Raw genomic sequence first — 10,118 nt, 5'->3', positions numbered from 1 at the left:
ACGTGATGTAGCCTGGCTTACGTGATCATGATTAAAGTTCGATCACCTTTTTTTTTTTTTTTTTGTATTAAGGAGCTTTTGAATGTTTAATTCGTGCAGTATGAGATATTAATTTTTCTTGTATGATGAGACAACTCCAGGTACGGATGATTTTCTTTTTGTCTTCAAAAGTAAAAGATTTTGCTTTTTATGCATTCATCGTTCTAACAGTGAACGCGGTAAAGCAATCACCCTTACATCCAACTGGACCCCATGATGCATGTCCGTGGACCTGCAGATAGTTAATCTGAATATCAGCAATACTCAGCTTTCTTCTCAGATGAAAATTCTAACAATAATAACAATAATAAAAGGCACGAAACACAACTTCTGCATGCAATGTGTCCAATCGAAGTCGAAAGAGGGCGCTTCAGTTGTATTGATATAGTACATAGGTCCCCATATGGATGCGCATTCATTTTGTAAGTATTACTATAGTTCAGGTGACACTGCCGGACACTGCAATTTGTGCATTGGTTATTCATAATGATGTCCTACAGTCCTCTCAGCCATGCACACCTCAGGGCCGGCGGAGCGTTTTCAAAAGCGTGGGGGCCCACTTCCGGGTTTCTTGAGCTAACAAGCAAAAAAAAAAAAAAATAAAAAATAAAAAAAATAAAAAAAAGGTCCTCAGCTCATTATCTCTCCCCTTCCATTTCCCGGTTTCTTCAGCTGACAAGCAAAAAAAAAAAAAAAAAAAAAAAAAAAAAAAAACACAAAGAGGTATTCAGTGGAAAAAGATAACATTACGCGTTACGTATATCCAGGTTAAAAAAAGTGTGGGTGCCCAAAGTGATGACACCTTATATATTCCTTTGTATGGTGCACAAAAAGTGTGGGGGCCCGAGCAAACACGGCCCCCACGGTTCCGCCGGCCATGCACCTAAATTTGTGTCTTGTCTTCATTCTACAAACTCGTCTAAATCCTATCCCGCCTTCCAAGTTACGATCACTTCTCTTTCCGTTTCACTTTCCTTATCTTCCCTTATGAGTGTAATAACCTACACTCATATCAATGGCACCGTTCTCAGGTGTTTCAGTTTCATCTTCTCTTTGAAGAACATCTTTAACAGAGGCTACAAAACTTTGATAAAAAGCTGCCTGCTTGCAAAACAAAACAAACAAACAAAAAAAAGCGTTATATCACATTTAGTTCAACAAAACTAGAGTCGCCATGTTTCATGAGGTTCATATCAATCGGAGCAACACTATCGTCTCAGTTCAGCTACAGACAGCAACCGATAAGCATTTACTTACCCTCCTTGGACGCGGAGGTGACATTCACACGCCACTCAATCGGAGTGGTAAGGTCCTGCCACGTGATGTCGATTCACTTACACGCTCATGATTAAAGTTCGATCACCTTTTTTTTTTTTTTTTTTTGGTATTAAGGAGCCTTTGAATTTTCACTTTGTGTGGTAACTCAAGACATTTTTTTTTTTCTTGTATAAAAAGACAACTCTAGGTACGGATGAATTTTTGTTATAAAAAGTAAAAGATTTCGCTTTTCATGCATTCAGCGCAAAATAGAAGTGTAACCGGGTAAAGTAATCATCCTCTTGTGACATCCAACTGAACCCCATGCATGTCCGTGGACCTGCAATTAGTGCATTTGAATATAAGCATTAGAAGTCCGGAAATCCCCAACAGGAGCAGTCTTTAAATCACGACTCAAAACACATCTTTTCATTTAATTGTTCGATAGTATCAAGCACATCAGAAGCTTTTGCAGCGCAAAAGAATATACTATAGGTTTTGCGCTCTATAAATTGATATATTATTATTATATTATTATATTATTATTATCATTATAAGCTGCAATATTCAGCTTTCTTCTCAGATGAAAAACCTAATAGACTGCGAAACGCAACTCATGCATGTAGTGTGTCCAATCGAAGTCGAAAGAGGGCGCTTCTATTAATGTATTTGTGTATTATAGTAGCCTATCATAAGTATGGATGCATTCATATTGTAAGTATTATGAAGAGCTTGCTTCCAAAAGGCGCTAAATCCATCGTTTTTCAATGAATTTAGCGCCTTTTGGAAGCTAGCTCTTCGCTGTCTATGACTTGTTGGGTGTGTGATTCGTGAGTATCGGGACGCGAGACGTGCCCCCACTATAACTTCCTTCTGTAAGGACCCGGAACCCAGGGGAATGACATGGCCAACACTGTGGACTTTTTGTTACATCCTTTCTTGGTGAAGAGAAGAAAGCTCAATCGAATTGAACAGATCATCATCATCATCATCATCATCATCATCATCATCATCATTATCATCATCACCGTCGTCGTTGTCGTCGTCATCAATTTTACCGCTTAATTAGATTACCATGACATTAAATGACATCATTCTCAATTGTTATCATTCTGTTCAGTCTCCTGTTTGTATGGCAATTTGCCAGCAACGGCAAAATATTGATAAGAAGCTGCTGCTTACAAAATGGATATGCAATGTTATGCATCCTGTCAATCAACGAGTTGATAGCGATTTCGTCATCTCTGTGAATCGCACGCGATCCCTGGGAGTTATCGCGATCTCATTCAGTGTCTTCAGTGTCGATTATGCGAGCTCCCTTGCGATCACAAGAAGACTTCCCTGGGAAGTGCCTTTTGACCCATTTCCGCGCATGCGCGAACGGTCGAGGAATATGCAAATTGTGTGTTATTTCGCATGCCGCAGTTTGCACATTTCCAAAGAAGAAGTGTGGTGTACGTTACATTGTGGCTGTTCATCTAGACATTTGTAACGCTTGCTTTATTTTGATGTTGTTGTTGATTGTTTGATGTCACAATCAGCTCCTGACAGCTTTTTGTTCGTTTGTTTCTTTATTTTATTGTTTGCTTCATCAATGGTTTGAACTGCAGGTCAATCATATATAATAGTCGTCCTGCCAGACAGGTCCAGCTTAAACGCCTCTTCCTCCCACAACTTCTCCTGTCTGGGCATGTTGTGATATACCCTAATGGTAATCATCGCATTGTAATAGTAAAACATGTCGAACCCGGGTCTTTGGCATGGAACGCCAACGTCTTAACCGCTCCGCCACGGAGACGTCAGCGGTTCAAGCAGACCCAAGCTTCATTATAATGTTGATTGTTATCGGTTGCTAAACAGTGAAACTTTGTGCTTATTTTTGGCAATCGTTCTGTATGAAAATTATCAAGATGTTACTAATGTAATTATATAGATGTATTGTATAATTGATGAAAATGATGATAATTGTTGAAAGCATATTATACCCTTATTTTGTATTTTGTTAATGAAATTGCAGAAAGTTGGCGCAATTGCAAAAGAAAAAAATGGTATACAGAGAATAAATGAAATCAAAATCAAGATCGAATACCCGACGGACCAACATTATATTCAACTCTTTATGCGCATGTTCTTTTTTGGGACAGAGAGTTCATGAATAACAACCAGCCGCGTGCCTCAGCTGGATCTTCGAATGAGATTCACGTAGCGGTGAACTGGGATAATGTTTTGTAAAAGACGTCACCGCTACAACAGCTTTTTGGCTTCTTCTGAATAATTTTGCATTGGTGAGATATGAGAAGAGAAATCGGTGCAGAGCTTCGTACATCATTATTCCTCTTACTGTTCCTCCTTTTCGGAAAAGCGCAAGTGTCGAAAAGTTGGTCTCAGCCGGGAATCGAACCTGGGTCTTTGGCAGGGAACGCCAACGCCTTAACCGCTCTTCCATTATATATATATATATATATATATATATATATATATATATATATATATATATATATATATATTATGTATGGCAGAGCGGTTAAGTCGTTATAATGACTAGACAAATTTGTATAGCGCAGCTATACAAATAATATACTCCACTGCGCTGTGATTTAACAGAGCTCATGACATTGTTACTGATTAGACCCACAAAAAATAAATAACAACATACATATATAAACATATACATATGAGTATATGAATATAAGAACGACCCAAGTCCAATTTTTGGCCAAATTCAGTTTGACATGGGAAATTGTAGCTTATGCATGGACTCATCTTGTGTGTAAAGCCGTGGTCACAACTCGCCGTACTGGCAAGTGCGTGCTGTCTACTTGCAAAAACGTGGGCAAAATTTGGGGATCCATACGTAGTAAGTACCGCCTCAGTACGGATTTTGGAGCACGCAGACACGCCGTAGCACTTTTAGGACACGAGGAACTTTCGCTGCGTTCGGGCTACGGATTCACCCTGAGTGCGGGCAACGTACGCGCCCTCTACAGCGAACGTGCGTACAACGCACTGACTCCGTGCGTCTTTTAAAGTGAAAACTAAGTTCTGGTAAGGGCCTGAGAACCCGTCTGACACCATTTCACATTTGCTTGCAATATATCGAAAGAGTCTACAAAGAAACTTACCTGGCTGACGCGGTTTGCCGGAATGATGAGTCGTTTTGGAGTATTTTGAGAAAAATAATAAAAGTCGGTAGACCGACTTTTATTCCAGAAGGCTCCAGACTAACTCGGTCTTAGGGAAAACTCGACCCTATTTCAGACAATTTACACACAGTTCGTGATCGCCATGTTCATCAGTACTCTATACTACAGGTACCAAACGAGGCCTTGATGAGCAGACAGGAAAGTGCGTGCTAATCCTGTACAAAACAAATGGACAGCGCGCGGTCCTCAAGCCTAAATACGCACATTTCCTCAGTTGCTGAGACGCGCGGTCTTTGAAGTTTTTGTTGTTGTTTATCAAGCGTCTTTGATTGCTTTTAGAGGTGCTTGAGAGGCGCACACTAATTTTGCATGCGCGCCAAAGAGGTTTTTGATGCGCGCGTTGTAACAACTCGGACCATTACTGCGAGTAGCTAGCCAGAACGCTACAATGTAGTTTATACAGGCCGCTCCCATATGCATAGTACACCGCTGTACAATCCAGAGGGACAACCAATACAACTCATCCCGCCGTCAAGCACAGCGAGACCGAGTTATCCCCGAGTCCGAGTCTAGCCTGACCCCGTTCGGGTAAGTTCTGAGACTGAACGTTTTTGGTTAATATTTCCCATTTTCGTCGTTACCCATCGAATATCTTGTTATTACAGCGTTATTCCGCACATTTCCTAGGCACACGTTCACATTTTGGAGCAAAATTTGACAACTTTTGCAGGCGTACCAGAACTTTCTTTGGGCTTTAAAATTTTCCCACCGTCACTTGCTCGATGGACGGCGCACGTAGCACGTACGTGTTGAGCACGTAATAAGTGCGCAGCCCGTACTTATTCGACACTTCCCTGAGTTCAACTGCTCAATAGAGCACGCAGACCGTACCGAACTTGCCGAATAAGCACCTGCTCCGCACTTAAACGCAAGTTGTGCGCAGTGATTTCTGCAATGTACACGAGCCGAGCCGACGGAAGAATATCATCATTTCGTTTTCAAGATGTCCTGATGTTGGCAATTATACTGTTCTATTTCACCTACCGGGCAGAAATGCCCTGTAAGGATTATGGGATCGAAGATATCGCATACACAGAAAAACGATTGTTATATCACTAGAAAGGGCTTTCAAAACTCTTTCGAAGTTATTATATATAATATATATATATATATATATATATACACTTGCATCATATTTTGCGGCACATAAGACACAGTCAAAAACTGCTTGAAGAAGCAAAGCATATAGAAATCTTGAGCTCTGAGTGGTCAGTACATGAAGTGACCAGGTTTTTGGAGTTTTGATTTTTTTTTTTTACATTTAAGAGCTGCACAAGCGTGGTTAAAAGGTATTGACCATCATTGTGTATGCAGACCAGTGATAAAGTCAGTACCATTCTCTGAAATTGAGAATGTGTATATTTTGAAATTAAGCAAGGAAGAAATTTCTATGACAATATTACCTTATATAGGGCCTTAATTGCAAACGTGACACCTTCAGACTCGGATAAAACTGCAAAACCATTGGCCTACATTCATTGTTCTAGTAATATGCTGATAAATCTATGATGATAAATCTAGCTCAAAAATGCCTCCATGGCTGAAATGCCACCACCTCTGATACTGGGTATAAAGATAGTAGACTTCATAACAGCATATCATATGCATCTCATCTCCAGTGCCAGTGTGTTAGGATGTTTCAACCAAAATAATGTTATACAATGTCATTGTATACCTGATATTGATAGTAGACGATTAACCTACATCAGGTATACAATGCCATTTAATACGTGATGTAACCTATGTCCTATATCTGATATAGCCTATTAACCCTTTCTCTGTCAGTGAGTCAAATATGCACACATTTCACATATTTCATTTAGTTCATTTATTTCAATGTCATATTCTTTCAACAAAATATAAAAACCTATAGACATGAAATGAATATGACAAGCAGAAGGTTAAACTACCATTACACGTATGGAGAAGACGTATGATTATACATCTGAAGAACCTCGGAAGGTGGTCCTATAATTAGGCCTATACCCCTAGCATCTGACGGGGGAAAAAAAATAATCGCACTTGCACGCACTTACAACAGAGTCGGGATACCGTGCGTGAGCAGTGCGTGAGCAGCACGTGTAATTACAGCCTCCGCAAGAGAACGTGGCAATCGCACGCAGATTGTAAGTTGTAAGCACGTAGAACTTACTTACCACGTGCACAACGTACGATGCACGTAACCCCTCATGGCCAGGCGTGGCGTGCGGGCCACGTACTTACACCCTGCGCAACCGTGCGAGTGTCGTGCGTTGACGTTCTTTCTTCCTGCGCTAGTCACTCCCTCCCCACGTTTTTAGAAAAAACGTGAATGCCGTGGCTTCCGCCAAGAACGTACGGACGAAAAGCACGCACGGCGAGTTGTGACCAGGGCTTAAATGATAAGTCCTAATTACCCCCGGAAGTGCCTGAAATAAATGAGTTAAATCTTATTTGAATGTAAGAATGAAGGACTTGGGTCATTCTTACATTCATATTATAGCGCCCTCTCTCGTCCTTCTCTCATCTCTATAGCAGAATATCATGTATATGAATCAAAGAACGACCCAAGTCCATATGAATCAAAGAACGACCCAAGTCCATCACACAAAATGGCGTCTCCACAATTAATGTTAATGTTAATTGTCATGAAAATATATGTTCTAATTTGTATATACACTGTTGCCTTCCCATCACAGTTAAATAGAATATTATTGGACAAACAAAAAAGATATGAAGTTTTTTTTAGTTTACTCGAAATGGTCTTCCATGGACTTGGGTCGTTCTTATATTCATATACTCATATATATATATATATATATATATATATATATCGCTAGATAATCTAAATCATTGGAACATTCTTCATAATTTGAGGTAAAATAATGAAATATATTGAATGAAAAATATCAGAAAGGATTTTCAGTTTCTGTTGTGAAGAATGAATTACTACAATTACAACGTGTATTTGCAATAGTAGTAAGTACTTTTTGGAAGAAATTCTTGAGTGGTCCACAATCTTACCCGCACTGCTTTTAGTGGACCTCTCAGTTCTCTTTTTCTTTTCTTCTCAAAATATAACTTTTGTGTTTCCCGTATGTATATACATAATTTATTTCTATAAGTTTGTTGTATATCGTTTATCCTTGGATTTATCATTGCACAACGGCCGTGATAAGGCAAAGGAACGTAACTCAAAATTTGGGTATTTTGAGTTATGAGCATATGGCTCCTAAATAAAATGCGCTCTTTTTAATGGTGAATGTCTCAATTCTCAAATGTTTACCATTTCAGAGATAAAAAGCGTATCTCACACACTTTTTTCACAACTTTGCTGTTTCCAGCTAGGCAAAACAACGTAACCTGAGATACGTATGACAATGACAAAGAAAGCATTTTCGCTGTTACGGCAAATAAACGTATCTTTACATACACTGTTTTTTCATGTTGGTTTCTCAAGAAAAAAGAAAGAAATTGCGACGCCAAAAGAACGTATGTCATCATACAGCGCTTTGCTGTATAAAATCAGGGCCATGCGCGCAGCTACAGTCAGCACGGCAAAACAACGTATCAACATCGTGGCCATCACAACACACGCTACGCTGCATAACTCTATGTGTAATACCTACGGCTACGCGCTGCAGATCCATTTCAGCCGCGGCAGTGAGATATGCAGTGCCGCCGCTGCTGACAGCTGCCGCGCCGGTTGCGACAACAGCTGCAGCAGCTTGCAGCAGTGCTGCAGTAGGCCGGCAGCAGCTGGGTGCAGCAGAGTATTAGTTGACTGGCAGGCAAGCTTTGCTGCAGTGTGAACCATGAAGTCATGCCGATTGTTCTGTTTTGCAGTCGTGGAATGGACATTCTCCTGACCAGTTAATGCCACCATAAAGAAAATCAGCGGTAACACTGGTAAGTTTTATTTATTTTTTTGTCAGGTCCAAGTTTGATCCAGCCTAACTGCGACCAGCAGCCCCATACGCATAGCTCTAAGCGTATGGGGCTGGTCGCAGTAAGATCCAGCCCAACCAGACGCCGTGCGAAGTACGGCGATTGGGCTGTATAGAGTGGACGACAGTACGATATGCTAGTAGGGTCCAGTACTTTCGATAATAGTTTTCACTAACATTTAAGAAAACGATGAGTAAAAAAAATAAACAAAAACACCGCAAGCTATGAAAATAAAGAGCAAACTTAGAGCTATGAGTATGACAGCCTTTCTTTTCGGTGGGCTTGGCAAAACGTGGCTCATTGGTGTGGTTGTGGTTGTGGTTCTACTAATGTAATAAGGACTATGTAAATGTAGGATACTCGTACTATACTAGTGGTCTAGTAGGTCAAGTAGTGACTCAAAAGAAATTTACCTATGCGCAAATAAATTAAGTGGACCCCAATATACTGCTATGATCATCGACATCATTCGACTTGACGTCGCCTACCTCAAATTCAGTTTTCGTCTGAAAGTATAAAAAAGTAACAGCTTTATAGTAAACAGTAGACTCGACTTCAAGCTAATGACAATAAAGCTTGATACTGATGAATTCCATTTAGTCTTCAGTGGCAACAAGAACTGATGGCAGACGATATGTTTTAATAATGTCATTAACATCATTACTTTGGCAAGAAAAGTAAGGACAAAAAATAATGTTTGGTATACATCTTTGGTTAAACACAAGTAGTCTTAGATCTTGTTTGTTATTCCTTGAAAGGATGAAGAATGTGATTGTGGCGTTTTCATACATACAGGAATCTACCCACTTAAAATCAGCCTAAAAAATAAAGTCATATTTAATGGTACTCTGTACCTGCTCACTATGGAGGCCTGATTTATTTATTTATTTTTTATTCTTTGTGCAACTTTAGTCAGCTGTACTTATTCTTAAAAACATTTATTTTTTTTTTCATTTCGATACAATATAATGTATTGTAGTCATGATAGATCCTATACATGCTATAAGTTCCACCCCTCCCCCATAAAAATGTTGAGGGCATAAGCTCATGGAATTCAAACATTTATTCTTAAGTTAGATGGTTTTGAATACTATGGAAAGTTCAAATATTAAGACCCAATCGTCTACTTTACATGATATAAGCATTCTTGTTGAAATACATATTTCCTTGTCTCTCTTTTCAGTGTCCACACAAACCGCCAGCCTAGACCAGCACAGAAAAGGAATGCAGTGTATCAAGTACAATAAAAGGTACAAGTCGAATAATCACCTATTTACCAAAAAAAAAAAAAAGAAAAAGTAGAAGAAGGGGGAAGAAATGAACCCCACCTTTGTCATTATCACTGCGACACAAGCCGACATTTGGAAAAAATTATTAAAAAGAATAAAAGAAGGCAGAATCCATGATGATGACCCTCTGATAATTTGAGAATACCACATTTTAAAGTTCATTCCTTAGCGATGAAAAAATAATTAATGAAAACTGATGAAATAATCACCATTCTTTCTTTAACAAACAAACAGCCTTGTACATCCTCAAGGGGTTATTTGTAAGATGTTGAATATTGTAAAATAGATATTGTGAGTGTGTTTCATAAATACTCATCCTCATTTTCCTTGCTTTTTTTTGGAGGGGGGGGGGGGTCTGTGAGAAAGGATTTGTTACATACAACCATGTCTAATGAAGAATTTA

This window comes from Diadema setosum, chromosome 6 (genome assembly GCF_964275005.1).
Source record: "Diadema setosum chromosome 6, eeDiaSeto1, whole genome shotgun sequence".
Lineage (NCBI taxonomy): Eukaryota > Metazoa > Echinodermata > Echinoidea > Diadematoida > Diadematidae > Diadema > Diadema setosum.
This window is presented reverse-complemented; position numbering follows the sequence as displayed.